Raw genomic sequence first — 19,375 nt, forward strand, 5'->3', positions numbered from 1 at the left:
CAGCATGTTCTTGTGAAATTCCAATTCTGTGATGTGTGTAGACCTATCCTTGACTCACCTGCTAGACTATAGGATCCTGTAGGGCAGCCCTGGGAGTCTCATTCATATACCTATCAGCCCCCAACACCTCGAGTCAAAAGCCAGGCAAACAGTAGGTGCTCAGGAAAGAGTGGTTGAAAGAATTTAGTTCTCCTGACTCTCAGAGTAGGGCATCGCCATAGTCTCAGGCAGGTTAGAACCCAAGCCAGCAGGAAGCACCAACAAGGATGCGGTGCTTATGCACCTGGCACTGGGCTATGCTTTTACATCATTGCCTCATTTCATCCTCAGCCCCATCACAGGAAATAGTCACTGCTATGGTTCCCATTTTAGAGATGAGGAGACTGAGGTTGTGTAACCTGCCTATGCATTTAAGCCCTGGTTCACTTGACCCCATAGGCTTAAGTCTCTCAATTTGTGATTAAAACAAAACAAAACAAAACAAAACAAACAAAACTGGATGACAAGAAGGAGAAACACCTGAAGCCAATGTCAGGATCAGTCAAGGTGGTGAGTGAGCCGGAAGCCAGGGTGGTGACCCAAGATCCATTTGGATCACATCTAATTAAGACACGTTCTTTTTCTTTTATTCTTTTTCTTTTTCTTTTGTCGTGGCTGCACTATTGGCTTATGCTGTCTAAAGAGAAAATAGTTAATTGGTTTATTTAGCCAACTATAGATGTAGTCAGTATTATTCTTCATTGTGTGAATTAAATTAAATAGTTTATTTACCCCCATGCATTTCATTCAGTTCATTTAATTTAATTTCATAGTTATAACATGGGGAACAAACTAACTAGATTTTCCCCTTTGGGATGGAAATGGGCAAATATTTTGGTTCTGAATTAACAAGCAGCAAAGCTGATATTTATAATAAATCATCCATTGTTAGTCATCCTGATAATTATTCTGTGAATGGTCTAAAACAGACATGGGCATGTAATAGACATATTGTTGGCTTTTACTGCAGTTTAGTTCTTTGTGTTAATGAACAATCTAAACTGGAAACTGAGAGATGCCTCCAGAGCAAATCGGTTTGTTCCACAGGCAGGAATTGAATACCTGCTATGTGCCCACCCCCCTGAAACAGCTTCATATGTGTTCTCCATCACACCAGCTCCTGCTGTAAACATGTCTGCATCTTCCGTCTCCCACAGGAAGATGTCCAAGCCCCTTAGCAAGGCTTGCAGGACCCCCGTGACCTGGCCCCACTCGCTTCTCACCCTCAACTCCAGGTCCTTGCTCTCTGCACCCCATTTGCCCCCCAGATTTGCTAAAGGCATTATCAATGCTAAACTCTTTGCACTCGTGCTAACATGCTGAGCTGCACTGGGACGGTGGGTCTTTGTTTCCTCTGTCCTCTCCCTGGTGAGCTCTGATTAGTCCTTCAAACTTTGGTTTAGTGTCTACCCTGCTCTAAGCACTGTGCCCTATAACATCAGCAGCAGAGTTGATACTACCCACCTTTATCCTTTAAGCGAATGAGCATCACATCCTAATGCAAGTGGTCTCATCACCTACTGTAAGAGTGTGGCCTTTGCCATCCTGGTTAAAGGAGGAACCCCGTCTCTACCTCCTCCCTTCTCATCTGAAACCCTCACATCCCTAAAATAGGCTGATAATAATACCTTCCTTGTACAGTTGTTTGTTTTGAGGATTAAATGAGGTTACAGTGTGTAAAGGATTAAGTGACAATGTATGTAAAACTAAGCCTCTAATAAACATTAATCATCACTATCTGTTTATATATCACACATTCTACTAGACTGTGAGTTGGTGGCAAACCAAGACTTTGTTATTCATGGTTCCCTGTGACTAGCACAGTGCTTTGAACAGAACTGTTTTTCTTTGATAAATGAATATTTCATAATTGATGAAGATGGTTAGAGAATTTCAGGTGACAATTAAGATTCATTCAGGCAATGAAAAAGGAGAGAAGAAAGGGGCCCAGAGCTTTGTAATTTGAGGGGCACCAAAAATTGCAGACAAAAGCTCCCTGCTCTTCCATAGGGTCTGGAACCTCCCATGGAGGATGGAGCTGGATATTAGGAAAAGGTTGATTTTAGGAGCAAGCGGAGAGCCCGCAGCCCAAAACTTAAATCAGTTGGGAAGCTTTGAGCAGGTATAAGTTCCCCCTGAAAAAAACACAGCCCTTTTATCTTTCTTCCCCTAATAATGAATAAGCTCCTGAGCAGTCCTTTGGGGACAATAGAGCAGAATTGTAAGGAAGAGTATAGGAGACACTTTCTTTGAATGAGAGGAACAGATTCAGAAAGAAAAGAAACTCAAAGCTGACAGATTCACGTTTGGCTCTCATCTTGGTCCATTATGAGGTGTGTCATCTAGGGCCGTTCACCACCCCCTGGGGTTGAAGATTCCCTCACCTGTGAAAAGGGGGGACAGCAGGAGTGTGGCGGGGGGTGAGCTGAAGTCAGGGAGCGTCCGGGAGAAAGTCGGGAAGGAGTGGAAGTGGTCACGGGCGGCATCACTCTTGCCCATGCCCGGCACAGCAGCCCTGCGATACCCGCTTTCCACGCACTTAGGGCTGCATATCAATTAGTCCCAGGCCTTAAAGCTGAATGCAATTAATTCTATAACGTGCTGCTCTTCCTGCTGCATTCCAGTGAAATCACATCATGAGATCAGGGCACGATGAAGGATTTCTGACAAAGGGAAGGCAGATCTGAGTCAACCCTCCATATGGCCTTCATGTCAGGGTCTGGTCCAGGATGCCCGAGCCAAGTGAGGACCTTGGACGTTCTGCCACATGCTCTGCAAAGGGGAAACACATGGGGGTCCTGAGTGATGGCCCCTCATTCCAGGGGAGTGCGACCAGAGCTAGAGAAAGAATGAGAGAAAGGCAGGAAAGGGCAATCAGGGCCTGGGAGTGGTTTCTTCCTCGAAGCCTCATCCAGATGCTTTTTCCTACATCCTCTCTGCAAAGATGCTGGGAAATATGAGTTTTTATATTATTTTTATTGTGGTAAAATAGACATACCATAAAACTTACCATCTTAATAATTTTTAAATATACAATTCGGCGGCATTAAGTACTTTCATGTTGTTGTGCAGCCATCACCACCATCCATCTCCAGAAATTTATCATCATCCCAAACAAAACACATCCTCCCCATTCAAGAATAACCTCTTCGTGTCCTCCCACTACCAGCCCCTGGAAACCACTATTCTATTCTCTGTCTCTATGAATTTGCCTATTCTTGGTGGCTCGTGTAAATGGAATCATATATATTTGTCGTTTTACATCTGGCTTATTTTACTCAGCACAATGTCCTTAAAGATCATTCATGCTTTATCATGTATCAGAATTTCATCCATTTTTAAGGCTGAATAATATTTCATTCTATAGATAGAATGTTACTTCATTTTGTTTACCCATTCCTCTGTTGATGGACATTTGGGTTGTTTCCACATTTGGCTATTGTGAATAACGCTGCTATGAACACTGTTGTACAAGTATCTGTTCAAGCACTTTCCTTCAATTCTTTCGAGTGCATACCCAGACGTGAAATTGCTGCATTTTATGGTAATTCTGCATTTAACTTGCTGAGTAAATGCCACTCTGTTTTCTACAGTGGCTGTGTCATTTACATTCCCACCAGCAATGCTCAAGGATTCCAATTTCCCCACATTCTCACCAACTCCTTTTGTTTTATTTTGGAGGGGGGGTATCATTTCTAAATTAGGGGTATTTCTCCTTCCAACAATGTAGGGATTCTGCTAATAAGGAAGGCATGGGGAATGGACCTTGGGAGGAAAGAAAGTTGTTGTTTTTTTTTTTTTCCTCCTGGTACCTAATAATGTAACTACCAAATTACAAAGACTAAAAATTTGATTGAACTGCCAGAAAAACATAGATAAACCCCCAACCCAAATGAGCTTCTCTGACACACCTAAAGCAAAAAAATGATAAAACAGATGTAACACAAGTAAAAGATATAGTGGAGGTGAATATCACTATTGAAATGCTGATGTACCACACACATGGAAGTACATAGGTGTAGTATAACTTATCGATATACTGATAGAGGTAGAAAATGTGTATACCCAACAGACAGAAAATGTATATCTTTTACATTTGGTACATATGGAAAATTATAAAAATTGATCATGTTCTAAGTCTAATCCTCCTCTCTCCTCCCAAAATATGTATCATGCAAATCATGGTCACAGTACAGTTAGAAATCAACAGCAAAAAGATAACCAAGAAGAAGGACAATGCACTTTGGAGTGAGGAAATACGGTGTCTGCAGGCACTGGACCAGGATGGGGTGGAGCTGGGACTCCAAAGGCAGGCTCCACCCACCACCCACAGCATCTCTCTCCCCCCAAGCTCCATTGTTTGACCACCTCTGGGTTTATACTTTGGGTTAGTTCTTGTGTTCACAAATGGCCAAGGAAGAATTGTGTCTAAAAATTCCAGCTGGGTGAATCTTTATCATGAGGTTTAGAAAGTAGAATTTCAAGGATCTTTGCTTGTCTCTGTGGATCATGGTTCAGGATCCATGTTCTCTGTGAGCTGAGCTCAGATCACAGCCTCCCAGCTAAACACCCAAGTGCAGACTGTGCTCAGAGGTCAGAGCATGTCTCACACCTGCCTTTCTGCTGGTACCCTTGCTCTCTCCCAATTTTCTTTCTTTCTAGAGAATGAAGATTCTATGACCTTGCAGCCCAGTGGCAACTTTGAGCAGGTGGCCAAATCCAGACCACCGGACTGTTTCTGTAAGGCCTGCAAATCCCAAATGGTTTTTACATTTTTAAGAGTACCACTAGTTCATAACCTATAAATTAGTCGTTTTATCATCAGGTAGTATCTTCTTTGTTCTTTTTTTTCCAGTATTAATATTGACATACCGACTTTCTTTAGGTGAGAGTTTTGCCTGGATGTCTCTTTCCATCCATATTCTTTTTTTTTTTTTATTTTATTGAAGTATAGTTGATTTACAATGTTTTGTTAGCTTCAGGTATACAGTACAGTGATTCAGTTTATATATATATTCTTTTTCAGATTCTTTTCCCTTATAGGTAATTATAAAACACTGACTATAGTTCCCTGTGCTTTACAGTAGGACCTTGTTATTTATCTATTTTACATATAGTAGTGTGTATATGTCAATTCCAAACTCTTAATTTATCCCTCCCCCACCCTTTCTCTTTCTCCTTTGGTGACTGTAAGTTTGTTTTCTATGTCTGTGGGTCTGTTTCTGTTTTGTAAGTAAGTTCACTTGTATCATTTTTTCTTTTTTTTTAGCCATTCATTTTCAATCTTTGAAACTATTTGTTTAGCAAGATCTCTTGCAAACAGCATTTTGTCATATTTTGGTGAGTCTGTTTTAGGTGAGTTTAACTTCTTTTATGTTGGAATTACTCAAATTTGGTGCTTATTTCTGCCTTCTCTATACTTTCTACAATGTTTTTTGTTTTCTTATTTTTCCCCTTTCTCTCTTTCCACTTGATGATTGAGGTTTCTTTAATGCTTTTTTTTTTTTACTCCAACTAAGGTAGGAATTGTATATTCTCTTTATTTTTTAATGTCTCTGAAAAGATTTCAATATATGTATTAATTTCTTTTCTGAAAGACACAAATATCATGTGTACCACCATGTCCTAAGCAAGACAATCTGCATAGATTATTTGCTTTTTCCCCAAAACTACCTACCTGATTACTTTGTTGTCTGAAACTTAGTTGTTTTACACATTTAAATTTTTTTAAATGATGATTATTGTACTATTATTATTAGTTAACAGTCTTTATTTAGATTTCTCAAAATATTCATTGATTATACAGTTAACTCTCATTTCTTGCATCTAGTTCCTTCTTCCTGGGCGCATATTTTTTCTTGCTAAAGAAGAGTGGGAAAACTCTTTCTGTAAAGGATCAGATAGTACATATTTTAGGCTTTGCAGGCAATATGGTCTCTGTTGCAACTACTCAATTCTATGTCTGTAGCTTAAAAGCAGCCAAGACATCATATAAACAAACAGGCATGGTTGTGTTCCAATAAATGTTATTTATGGACACCGAAATTTGAATTCCATATCATTTTCATGTGTCACAAAATTTTACTCTTCTTCTGATTTCTTTTCAGTCATTTAAAAATATAAAACCCATTCGTAGCCCACAGACCATACAAAACCAGGTGGTCGGTGGATTTAGCCATTGTGTGTTGACCTTCAGTGTAGGACATCTTGTTCTGCCAGAGAGGGTCTGTGGTCAACTTCCTGATCTGTGTGTATCGTTACATCTCTTTATTTTACATTATATCCTCACTCTTGAAAACTATTTGGGAAGAGCAAAGAATTCATGGCAGAAAGCTGTTTTCTCTTTGAATATATTACTTAATTATTCATCTGGCATCCAATACTGCTGATGAGAAGTCTGATATCAATGTGATATTCACTCCTTTGTAGGAAATCCACTTTTTAAAAATTTCCTCTGATATATTATAGGGTTTTCTTTTTATCTGTTGTGTTTGGAGGCTTTTCTAGCTGACAACAGCCAGCTATTGGAGTATTCATACATCACGTCTTCAATGCTCCTCACATATGTCCTGTGCCCGGTCCTGTCCAGTCTCTTCTCCTAGAACTGGACAGACGTTGTGCTCCTGGACAGGTCATCTTCTCTGTCTCAACTTTTCTAGCTTGTTCTCTCTTTGAACTGTTATGGTGTTAGAGGTTTCCTTTGTTAAGCACATGTTGTAAGGGACATTTTATTTTCAAAAAAATGTATTTTTGTACATGGAAGTTAGCATTGTTTTTTCTATCCTAACTCCCTGTTATTATTTCAAAGTCTCTTTTCCTCCATAGCCTTCTTTCCTTTTCTTGTGGCTGCTTTGCAGCCTTTATTTTTTTCAGGATGTGAAAAATACTTTAAATTTCTTTTCAGATTTCTTTGTGATCTTTTCTTTTCATCACGTGAATATTCTTCCACTCCCTGCAGTTTGGTGTGTCTTCCATGGGCTTCAGCTTCCTTCAGTGTTTTGTGATTCTTGGTTATGTGGTCATCATCGCCCTGGGGGATTTCTCTTTTTTGCATCCTGGGACTCTCAGGGTGCATTGTCATGGCTTCCAATCATGGCATGTGTCTGAGTTTGGACCCCATGCTCTATGTTGCACTTATCTCAGGACAGTCTTTACCCTTTGGTGGCTTTGGGCCCTGCCACGGGCAGAAGATACTGCTCAAGTCTCCAGACTAGAGAGGGCTTTAAACCAGACCCCTGGGTAGATAGACAGCAGTGAAGACTCTAGAAATGGGGGTCAGGTAGCAGATTTCCAGCCCTCACTTCAGATTCACGGATTAAGTGCAGTCCTCAGCCACACCCAGATCCCAGATGTAGCCCCAGCCCTTCCTAGGACTCAAAGCCATGACCAGCCTCATACTTGGAATTGGACTCTTCCCAGCACTCCCTTGGGCCTCAGGGATTCAGACCCTCCTCATCACAACAAGAGCCCTCTTTTCAGGAAATATTCCCACGTCTGGTATCTGGAGACTCCCCTTTCTTATTTTAGATCACTGTTATGTGTTTAGTACACCTTGCCAATATTTTCCCCATCTTCCCCATGTGTTCACAGAAGTGGGGTAAAATGGTAATATTTATTCTGTGTACCATCTTGAGCTAAAACTCTCATTGCTATGTGAATATAATGGAGTAATCATAACCATCTCTCAGGATTATTTTTGAAGCGAAGAAAGATAAAAGCTTTGGAAACCATGAAGTGTCTAAAATATAACAGTCATTATTCTTTTTTTTACATTGTAGCAAAACCCCACAGATTCAGTGTCAATGAGAGAAATTCAGATTAACTGGGGGTAGCACTGATTTCTGTGGATATCAGTGCAATGATAGAACGGTTCTAGGGCAAAATAACGTTGGAAAAAGCATCAAGTTATAGCACCCACTCAGAGGTTCCAAATATATATCTGTGTATTACAGGCTTTGAAAAACCCTACGGAAAGGACACTAATGTAGCTTCATTTAATCTCATATTTCCAAAGTGCATTGATCATGAAAACCTTTTTAATATAGTGATGAAGATATACATGAATGATTGAATCAGGGCACACAGTAAGGAATCCTGATTTTGTGAAAAGACCAAATTACCTAAGAGTCCTAAATGAGGCTTTACTAATGTTAGGCACAGAATAAGCAAGAAATTTTAGACAGTACCAAGACATCATAGGAAGTAATATATTGAAAAAACCTGCAATCCAAAATAGGTTTACCTTAATTAATAATGTATCAAGTATAAGAATTTTCTTCATACCTCAGAATGTCCTGAAATACCAATAAACTGAAGGCCCACTGTGAGGATGCTTAATGAGACTGGGGCCCTTTAAGTAGAATGGGCTCATATCATACATATGAGTTTGAATATTAATTTCAACCTCACTTAGCCTCAGTGTTATCTTCTGTGAAATGGGAATGATATCAACCACAGCAGCATGTTATAAACATCCAACACACAGGGACCACTGGATAAATACACATTCTCTTCTGCTGTAGCCACAGCACACATCCCCACGGTGAAGAGGACATTAAATGAAAACCATATGCATCAGCTCACAAAGTTGTGACTATTGGTGGTGAAAGAAATTCTCTTATTTTCTAGAACCATACTATGTCTTAAATATTAGACAGCTGACAGATTATGGAACTTTAGACATTACGTATTAAATATTAGACAACTAATAGATTGTGGGATTTTAGAGCTGGAATGGGTCTGATAGTTCATTTATTTAGATCCTCTCAATGTTTAGAAGAAGACTGAGGTTCAGAGACAACCTATGACCTGTCCAAGGTTAGTGACAGGTGGCAATTAGTACCTTGTTTCCCTGGCTGTCTGCCCAGTGATCTTCTAGGACTCTACAATGCCTCTCTATCAGTGAGACAAAAGTTTAACCAAGTCCAGGCAAGAAACCTAGGGCTTTAAAGAGGGGAAAGTTTCCAAACTTCTTATTTTTCTTGAGCAGATCTTACAACACAAAAGGCAGCACAAAAGGGGTGAATCACATTCTACTTTCATTTAAGGCACATTCCTCCTGATTTCTACAAATAAATGGGAGTTCTGCATATTTCTAATGGCCGGCAGAGAGGGTGAATTTTTGCTCCATATCAAACACAGCTGCTACTTTCCTAGCATCTTGTCTGGAAGGCTGAGCCAGGAGTTGTCCGTGCTGGTCCCCAGGAGCGATGTGCGTTTGGGTTGTGTTTCTGTCACCTGGAAGGCAACCATCAAAGCCAGCCATGTGTGCCTGTGAGATGCCTCTGTGTATTTTTAGAAAGTTTTTTAAGAGGGAGACAGCCAAAATATTTTTACTGCACAGCAGGCACTGTGTCATGCTGGAGGGTTGGAAAGAAAAAGAAGAAAAAAGAAAGAAAGGGAGGAGAAGATTTAAAACTGGCGCACAGATTGAAATGGTTAATGGCTTCGCGGGCCTGGAGCACAATCCCTCTGAGCTGGGAACACTCTGTCACAGTTTCCTTTCCTCCAAATGTCCCCACACAGATTCCAGGAACCATACAATGTAGGCACAGCCCACCATGTGTGAACCTTGACCGTCAGGTAGGACTCAAAGGCAAGAGGACACAGGGAAGAGCATGTCAGCCAAGGCAGGGTGAGAGCAAAGCTCCATGGGGTGGACGTCACATGGAGAATCACAAGGAATGAGGTGGAAAAGGAAAAGGGGGACAGCCCTCAAAGAAGGCTCTGGGGTATGGACGCTGCCCATGGACAGAAGAGTTATAAATTAATCTCACACTTGCAATTGTGCTTTGCAGCTCGGAGGGCGTTTACACACCACACAGTCATTGGGCCCCCGTGGGTTGGCACTATCACTAACTCCATTGCACAGATGAGGAAACTGAAGTTCGGGAGGGATTGGGATTTGAATCCAGATTTTCTCATACTGTCTCCAGGGTGCTTTCCTTACAGGCAGTGTATTTTAAAGATTTTTGAGCAGAGTAGTGACCCAATGTGTTGAGTTAGGTGGGGGACGGATCCTTGGAGCTAGAGGAAGATGGAAATGTTACAAAGTGAAGAACGGTCCAGAGCAAGCACCAGCAAGAGGTATCCATAAAAGGCCAGACTGTAAATAGTTTAGGCTTTGTGGTCTTCGTTGCATCTCCTTCTTTGTTTTTATTGTTTGTTTGGTTGGTTGGCTTTTACAGCCCTTTAAAAACTGTAAAAATATTCTTAGCTTCAGGGCCATAAAAATAGACCCAGGGCTGGATTTGGTCACTGACTGTGGTTTGCTAACTCCTGGTCTAGAGCCTTGATAAAGAGGACAATTTAGAAGGCTGCCAAAATTACCCCAGGTGAGGGATGGTGAGGAGTGGGCCGGGATGGAGAAGACAGAGACCCAGCCCTACAAAGAGCCAACGTGATGTAGGGCTCGGGGAAGGATGGACAGCAGGATAGGGGGCAGCTCCAGGACCTGGCTCCCTCCTCTGTGCCCACAGCAGGCAGACTTGCCAAGGCCAGTCTCTCATGAAGCACTCTCCCTCCACACCTTTGCTAACCAGGGCATGGAAGCAAGAGCTGAAGGCCCAAGGCCGTCAGTGGGAGCTGGAGTAGAATCACTTCTAGTAGGATGGGGGCATCAAAAAGAGCCTGTGGCCAGTTTGGGGCACATAGAGGACTCAGCCAGGCCATGCAAGCAGGGGCAAAGCCAACATTTGCATTCCACCACCGTGGTGACAGGAGACATCAGTGATGCTCCAAGTACCGCCTTAAAATGAGATGTAACAAATAGCACAGCCTGACACTTACACGGCCAGCTGCTGGCTAAGCATTTTACTTGCACCATCTTGCTCAATTGGCCACTCCACCCCCACAAGGTACTACTAACTCTAATCGCCCCTACACCTGGTGACTAAGGTAGCAATGGCTTAGAAAGCTCAACCATGAGTGACAGTCTGGTGCCAGACTCCACTGTCCCAAGGATGTTTCCAGCAGTGGGATCCAGGACAACAGGTTTACTTCATTCTGCATCAGTTTCTTCACCTTTGAAATAAAGATCATGATCATAATGTGAAGGGGAGTCAAGGGACCACCGAACCCTTAGACAAAGGCCCAGCAGGTGCATTGTGTTTTTGGTGGCGGCATGGGGGTTGTTCCCACATCACACAGCTAGTAAGTAGCAAAGTCAAAATCTGAATCCAGATATATCACTAATTGATCATAGGAAAAAACCCTGCCCATTCTAAGTCTCTGAATTTCCTCCTATGGAAAATGAGGCTGTGAGTCCTGCCAATCTTAGAAAGAGGATGAAATAAGATAAAAGTTAGAGTCCTTTATCAAAGCAAGGATTGTTACTGCTTGGTTCAACGATGACAATAATACAATTTAAAATCTGTGAGCAGGGGTGACCTTGCTGTCAGAGCAGTGCTGGCCCGTTTGGATGCCGAAGTTTGGCGTACACTGGGCAGAGAGGGCAAGGGAAGAGCAGTTCCCATCCTTGGGAGGCCTCCCTGTGTCCAGTCCTTTCATGAATTTCAATTCCCATCCAGGTGAGCATTCTGCCTGTTTTTGTTTTTTTTTACAGAGGAGAAGTCTGAATTCCAGAGAAGGTAAAGAAATGTATGCAGGGTCATGTAATCACCAAATGATGTCTGATTTGACAATCCCTGCTCTTTGTGCAACACCAAGATTTAAGCAGCTGTTCAAAAGAACAGTGGAAGAGATGTCACAGATGAAAATAACCTTGAAGGAAGTCAGATCTCATAGATAAATACTGGCCTTCTCCACTCACCTCTTCCATCCCCATAACTTTGGATAACGGGGTTTTTATTGTCAGCGAGGCTTATGCATGTGTCAGGAGAGTGCTGGAGGAGAGTAATCTATGTGGCAGACCCCCCGGGATAGGAAATAGAAAGTCTGCTCGTGCTGACAGTTCTAGAAAATTCTCCCCTTTTTGTGAAATATGTGCTTGTCAAGTGGTCATGAGACAGCTGGAAATCTGAGCCATGCAGTAAGAGCTGAGAACCTGAGGAGGGAGAGGCTTCTGAGGATATTTTGAGAGTTTGTGCCCCAGCCATGAACTCCCCACCCAGAAGCCCTACCTCTCTGCCCAGCTAGGCCAGGAGCAGGGAGTCCTCTCCTGTTCTGTGGGCCAAGCACTCATGGCAACAGTGCTCCAACTTTGCTGTGCTTAAGAATCATCAGTGGAGCTTGTTCAAAGTATTCATTTCCAGACTCTAGTTCCTAAGAATTCCGATTAAGTCTGAGGACACCCAGGAATTTGCACTTTCACATGTTTATTCCAGACCATGCACAAAGAAACATTGACCCTTCGATCCATTGTATCCTGGAATTAACTGAACAATTACAAGTGACCAAGAGCTTATAAAGAAGACCCTGGATGGCACAGGAGTGTAAACCAAGGGTAGGCATTTAAAGACACATCCCCCAAGAAGGTCCTGTTTCAGTGGAGACCTGAGAACAAGTGAATTGGAAATATTGGTAGGTCAGAGGAAACGACTGGAAGAAAGATTGGGGGTCCAGGGAGATCACAGCATGGCAGAGAAACTCGAAGAATTTTGACAAGTCTAGTAGGGAACAGGAGGAAGAGAGAAGCTGGAAGCATGTTGGGGATATAGGTCGGAGTCGGTGGGCAGAGCCTTGTAAGCCATGTAAAGATGTTGGTTTTTAGCTAAGATCCATGGGGAGCCATCAAAGAGTTTTAAGCTGGAGAATCACATGACTAGACTTGTGTATTTAAAGCTACTCTTACTGCTCTGTGGGAGATGGCTGGGGGAAACGCAGGGCTCCAGTGAAGGGCTGTCTGCCGTGCCATCCAGGCGACAGATGAGAGTGCTTTGAAATAGGATGGAGGCCATAGAAAGAAAGGAAGAAGCAGACATGAAAAGTAGTGAAATTTTCAGGAAGCGAAATCCACAGGACATGCTGGAGGCTTCCATGCAAGGGAGGAAGGCGTCCAGGTGAATTCCCAGATTTTGGACCAGGGCGACCGGTACGTTGTCGGTGACACTTACCAGGATCAAGGGTGCCTGAGACCCACCAGGCGTGAGCTCCACAAGCTCAGGACTTTGTCAGACTCTCGCTGCTGCCTCCTCAGCCTCCTCCACGTGGCCCAGCGCATGTTAGAGGCTGCAATGATTTGTTGAACCAGTGATGAAAGATAGAGGGTCGTGTCTGGGAAATGTTGAGTCTGAGACCCCCTTAGCGGAAATGTCAGGTGGATGGTCTATCTAGATGTGGATACTGGAAGTCCAGAAGGGAGGGCTGGAGAGAAGCATCATTTGGAACATCAGTGTATGTAGATAGTAACTGAAAGCAGGAAGCATTTAAGATGATTAGGGAGTCTAGAACGATAGAAAGGCAGGAAGGGAGGAAAGCCAAAGAGAAGAGGGGAGACAAGGGAGGGGAAGGAGGAGAGGAGGGTGGGGGGATTATTTATTTGGGAGCATCGTCTACATTGTCCCTTGAATTAACACCTCTGAAAAGACTAAGGGCAACTTATAGAAGACATACATTGTGTCACACTCCTTATACATATTAACCATGAAAGTAAAACTATATTAGATGCTTTCCATAAGCAAGGCATTGCACTAAGTATTTCACATACATTATCTCATTGAATCCTAATAGCAGACCTATAAGGTAGGTATTACTATCCTCAGTTTTCACATAAGGTTGTAAAAATGCTAGAGCCTTTAAGAGACTTGTCCAAACTCTCCAGCCACTGAGATTCAAACCCAGTTCACTATATACCTACCTCCCTCTGCAAAGTTCTGTGAGCAAAGGAAAAAAGCAAATTCCCAGTGAAGGCAGATTGGAGAGAGAAAAATTCAACTATGCAAAGTCAGAAGTGTTCATTCCTTTGTGGCGAATAAATGGGGTCTCTGAACGCTGTCTTTCCCCAAGTGTTGGTCAGAGTGCAGCCCAGCCAGGACCCCATACCCGTGACCTCTGCTGAGAGCTGGGAAATGCAGCGTTGGGTACCTGACAGCTCTCTCGGCCTGATTTATGGGTGTGTTTGTTGTGCTTACATCATAAATCTCCACCCCCAGGACATTTCAGTTCTGGTATTTATTGACCAAAGACAACTTGTGTTAAAAAAATGTTTTGAGATTTTGCCAGATAATCACTATGAAATATTTGAGAAAACATGCTGTCCTCAGGTCAATGAAATTCTGCAGGTAGCTGATTTTGCTACTGGGGCAAATACCTTCCCTGTCTACTATTTTATTGCCTTTTTGTAAAATTTGTTTTAATCGAAGAGGCAGATTCTTCATATGTGTCACTTTCTCACCTCACCAGTTCATCAAGGGAAGACTGAGGGGAATTATCAAAAGAGATTTCCCTCAGGGCCTGGGAGAGTTTTGTTTCTTTTGAACAAGAACTTTTGGCCAAGTGTGTCTCAGAAGCATTCAAGTGGCAAGACACCTGGAGAAAAACTGTGAAATGTAGATCCTTCCATGGAAAAAACCAAAGATAGAAATGTGAGCTAAATCTGACATTGATGCCAGATTCTAGTATAAACAAGCTGAAGATTTGAGAGAAGAATTCTGGGGAAAAAGTAAAGAAAACTCCCAATAATCAGCTTTGCTTAGTGTAAACATGTGTGTGCCCTTGCAGTGAATTTGGAAAATACCCTAAATGATCAATATTATTGACCACCTTATCCAGTTTAAAAAGAAATAGTGTCCTAGTTGGAACACAGTCAACGATTGTTTTCAATCAGGAGTGCAAAACTCTAAGTCTGCAAGGCTCAGGGGTGTCCAGGAGGAGTGGCTGGTGTAAGAAAACACAGAGGCATTAAGCATCACCCAAGGATCTTGGAGAGCAGGTGTCTCTCTTAAAGGAGACGTCCACTTGTGTCCAGGAGGCTGTGGGTACATTGTGATGTGAACCCAAAGTTTGTCAGAGCTTCTGTTCTCTCAGTAGAATCTGAAAAGTCTGATTTTATCATGGAGGATCCAAGCTTTAAATGTGAATTGCTAATTTTTTTTTTTTGAAACAGTGTGTGGGCCAAATGAAACACATCTGCAAGCCAGACGTGACAACGGCCACCGGCTGTGGCCGATGTTAAGACTATTACTGCGAACTCAGAGTCATGGGACAGTTGAACAATTGCTGCTCCTTGTAGTAAGATCTTGGCCCTTGACTTTCTATAATTATGCAGACTGGGCGTTTGTTGTTGGGCTCAGAAATCTGAGTGTTTCGAAAAACAAAAGTAGGGAGGTTTGCTGAGTCTCTGCCCCTGGCCGAGGTCTTTGCTGGTCTTTTCTCCTGATACCATTTGCCCTTGGACCCTTCTGTGAATGTTGCCCCTGCTTTTTGCCCCACTTGGGTACTGAGTTTGCTATTTCCTCTATTGGGGGGAATAATGACAGTAGAGGTTAATGACGTGTCACGTGGGAGTTGTCAGTTCTCCATCCCATCGTCCCATCCAGTCTTCACTTTGAGGTAGACGCCATCCTCTCTCTCACTCCACAGAGAGAGGCTGAGAGGGTGAAATGCATGTCCAAGGCCACTCGCCTGGTAAGTGGCAGATCCAGGACTCAAGCCAAGTTCCCTGTCTCCACACCCACCTGTGCTGCTTGTAACCAGCTCCCACCACGCCTACTTGGGCTCCATATTTCTTCTGCAGCCCACCTGGGCTTCTGTGCATTCTGATCTCCAATCTCAAGGCCTGTCCTTCTTCTTAGCCTTGAGTTTTCTGCCCCAGCATCGGTGACTTGCATCAGCCCTGCTCTCCACAGGCATGAGGGTCTCCTACTCCTACGTGATATATCCCCACTTGGGAATCAGAGGGCACACACTTCAAATTGCCTTCCAGACTTAAGCAGACTGAGGCTGACTCTCTGAGTGGTTGTAGGAAGTTTCACAACAACTATCCTGGTCAATGCACCGTCCATCCAGCAGCAGAAGCTACACCCTAGGAGTCAGATTTGGACAACCTTTACCCCCACCCCAGTCTAATCAATCAGCAAACCCTGTGGATGGATGCCTCAACATCGCAGATATCTGTCAGCTTCTCTCCATGAACACTCCTGCCTCGGCAGCCTGAGCTTACATCGCTCTCACCTGAAACACCAGAGCTTTCCACCTGGATTCTGCTCAGGGGATCTTGACCACTCTCTATGGGTCTTCGGATAAAAACCACAGCCTCCTACTCTCTGCATGAACTGATCCCTGCCTGCCTCTCCAGATCCTTGTAGACTTCAGGTGGAAGTCCTCTTTCTCCACCTGTCACAAGTCAGGCCCTCTTTCTTTGTATCTTACTAAAGTTCCCAGTATCTATCTCCATTTAAATTAAATAACTAAATTCATAACTAGGGTAATGTCTGCCTCCCTGGCAAGAATGTAAGTGTCATGGGGAAAAGGATGGAGTCATTACTCTTGGATTCATGGTGCCTACATGGTGTCTGCTGAGTGGCAACCACTTCATAGATCTTGATAGAGATAAAGAGAGGAAAGGAAAAGAGTGAGGAAGGAGAGATTCCTTCTTCAGGATACAAGTGAGAAGTAAAGTCCTTTCGTGGCCAAGTGAATCACTTTGGCTGGTAATTCACTGACTCACCCACGATCGATCTTGTCCTTTTCCTTGAAGGGATGGAAGTCTCACCCTATCCTTCTGCCCCATGTCCAGGATCATCTTCCCTCCAGCCAAGTTCTAGTGGCCTTTTGAGATTTAGAATCTTAGTCTTTGGAATGGTAGACTATTTCCTTCATTTGGGGATTTGTAGTGAGGTGGATGGACCTAGAGTCTGTCATACAGAGTGAAGTAAGTCAGAAAGAGAAAAACAAATACAGTATGCTAACACATGTATATGGAATCTAAGGGAAAAAAAAAAAAAAGGTCATGAAGAACCTAGTGGTAAGACGGGAATAAAGACACAATCCTACTAGAGAATGGACTTGAGGATATGGGGAGGGGGAAGGGTAACCTGTGATAAAGTGAGAGAGTGGCATGGACATATATACACTACCAAACGTAAAATAGATAGCTGGTGGGAAGCACCCACATAGCACAGGGAGATCAGCTCGGTGCTTTGTGACCACCTAGAGGGGTGGGATGGGGAGGGTGGGAGGGAGGGAGATGCAAGAGGGAAGAGATATGGGGATATATGTATATGTACAGCTGATTCACTTTGTTATACAGCAGAAACTAACACACCATTGTAAAGCAATTATACTCCAATAAAGATGTCAAAAAAAAAAAATTCACTTGCTAGCATCATCAAATCCACTTCCTCTGTAGATGGGGATGACATCCTTTGGGCACAACACCTCTACTTTGACCAGAGCATATTCATCAGGGGTGTCAGAAAGGGCCACCAGGCAGCTATGTGGTACCCACCCCCACAATAGATGCATGTTTCTCATTGCCACCACTTTTTAAAATTAATAAGTGACTCTAGATCGCTTGCATAGATTCTGGTCTCACAGAAATATGGGATCAAAGGCTTCTCAACCTTTATCCCAGATCGCATTCCTGGGAACTCAAAATCGCAATGATGTAAAAGCAATTTGCTTGAGGATTGCAAAGGAGGGGGCCAAAACATGCCCGCGTGCATGTGGCTCATTGGGTAAATAACATCATCCTCTTCCATTCTGTAGATGCTATAGCTCTGATAAGTTTGTGCAGCAGGAGAATTGGGAAAGAGACTTGCATAAATGCAAAGGGGTGGGAGCCCAGGGAGAGAGACGAAACTGTTCATCACCCAGAAAGTTTGCACATATGGGCTCTGCCATTACCAGGAGATGTGTGTAATTATCCAGCAGCTTGGGAGAGGTCTCTGACTGAAACCCGCAAATAAAACTCTCCAGTACCTGGTGAAGCCGGCCTGATCCCTTTCCAGAGGAAACAATGATTCTGAGTAACCTTTTAACACATCTCCTTTTCTCTCCCTGATACACTGGATAATTATTTATTTTGTCATCTAATCATTAATTAGGCTGACATTGTGTTTTAAGTCGAACATCCTGTTGTTTAGGTACTAGGAAATGGCTTTTTGTTTGTTTGGGGTTTTTTGCAGGGTAATGGGGACTTATTAACTGAGTGGCTGGCTCTGGGTGAAGTTGCTCAGGAACACAGTGCAGACCTTCTGGGAGTAAATTGATGCATTAGCAGCGGAAGGTTGTGTTCAAAACAGGAGCACCTGGGTGCGGGCAGAGTCTTGGTGGATGGCTTCCGTTGTCATTTCACTTCCTCATGTTTATGTGGCAATTTACAGTTTGCAAATCCCGTTCACTTAAAATAGCTCATTTAGCCCTAAGGAAATCACCTTTGGAATGCATTTTATTGCTCCTAATTCACAAATGCGGCAACCGAGGGTCTCGACAGGCAGTGGCTAGCTCCCACCCTCTCTGCCCTGCTCTACAAGCCGTCTGTTCCGTAGGGTGGTAAAGAGGAAATTAAAGGGGGTGGGCTCGGGATGGGAAGATCCTAGGTATGAATCCAAGTTCCTCCACTTTTCAAATTTTATCCAACATTCGACAAACCTTAGCCAACGTCTCTCTAGTCGGGCACAGTGCAAGGTGCTGGAGATACAAATGTGAATAACACAGGCCCCCTCGCTACCCTGGACTAGCTTCCGTGACTGACATCCCTCTACCAGACAGGCAGGTTGCTGTTGGCCCTGAAGGACTGTGATGGCATCGAGAGATGGCAGATGTAAAGCACGAAGCCCAGACTCTGGCACCTCATAGGTGCTTTAGGACGGGAGCTATTCTTAATTTGACTCCAGGCCCATCTCTCACTTTCTTGAGCCACACGCTTAAGCTCCACTTCTGGAGAAACTGTCCTTTAGCAGGGCCCCCTTGCAGCCTTTCCATCCAATTCTTGCTCTGACTCAATACACCTTGCTTTCCATGGTCCCCTCCCCTCCCTTCCCATAGGCTCAAGTGACTCTCAGGTTCTCGCCTCCAGAACTATCTTCATCCCTCAGCTGGTAACTGGGTCTCATGAGGCAGGCCCCGTGCTGAGTGGTTTAACCTCCTGGTCTTCATATGATTCCATCTTATTTCCCCACAATTCCATAAAGTGGGTGTTTGAGTTTGCTAGGGCTGCCGCAGCAAAAGACCCCAAACTGGGTGACTTCAGCAACAGCAATGTATTGTCTCACAAGTCTGGAGGCTGGAAGTTCAATATCAACGTGTCTTCAAGGTTGGTTCCTTCTAAAGGCTCTGAGGGAGAATCCCTTCCATGCCTCCTTCCCAGCTTCTAGTGGTTGGCTGGCAATCTTGGGCGTTCCTTGGGTTGTAGGAGAAACACCCTGACCTCTGTTTCCATCTCATTTATGTGATGCCCTCCCTGTGTGCCTGTCTGTGTCCAGATCTCTCCTTT

Source organism: Balaenoptera musculus, chromosome 2, assembly GCF_009873245.2.
Source record: "Balaenoptera musculus isolate JJ_BM4_2016_0621 chromosome 2, mBalMus1.pri.v3, whole genome shotgun sequence".
Taxonomy (NCBI): domain Eukaryota; kingdom Metazoa; phylum Chordata; class Mammalia; order Artiodactyla; family Balaenopteridae; genus Balaenoptera; species Balaenoptera musculus.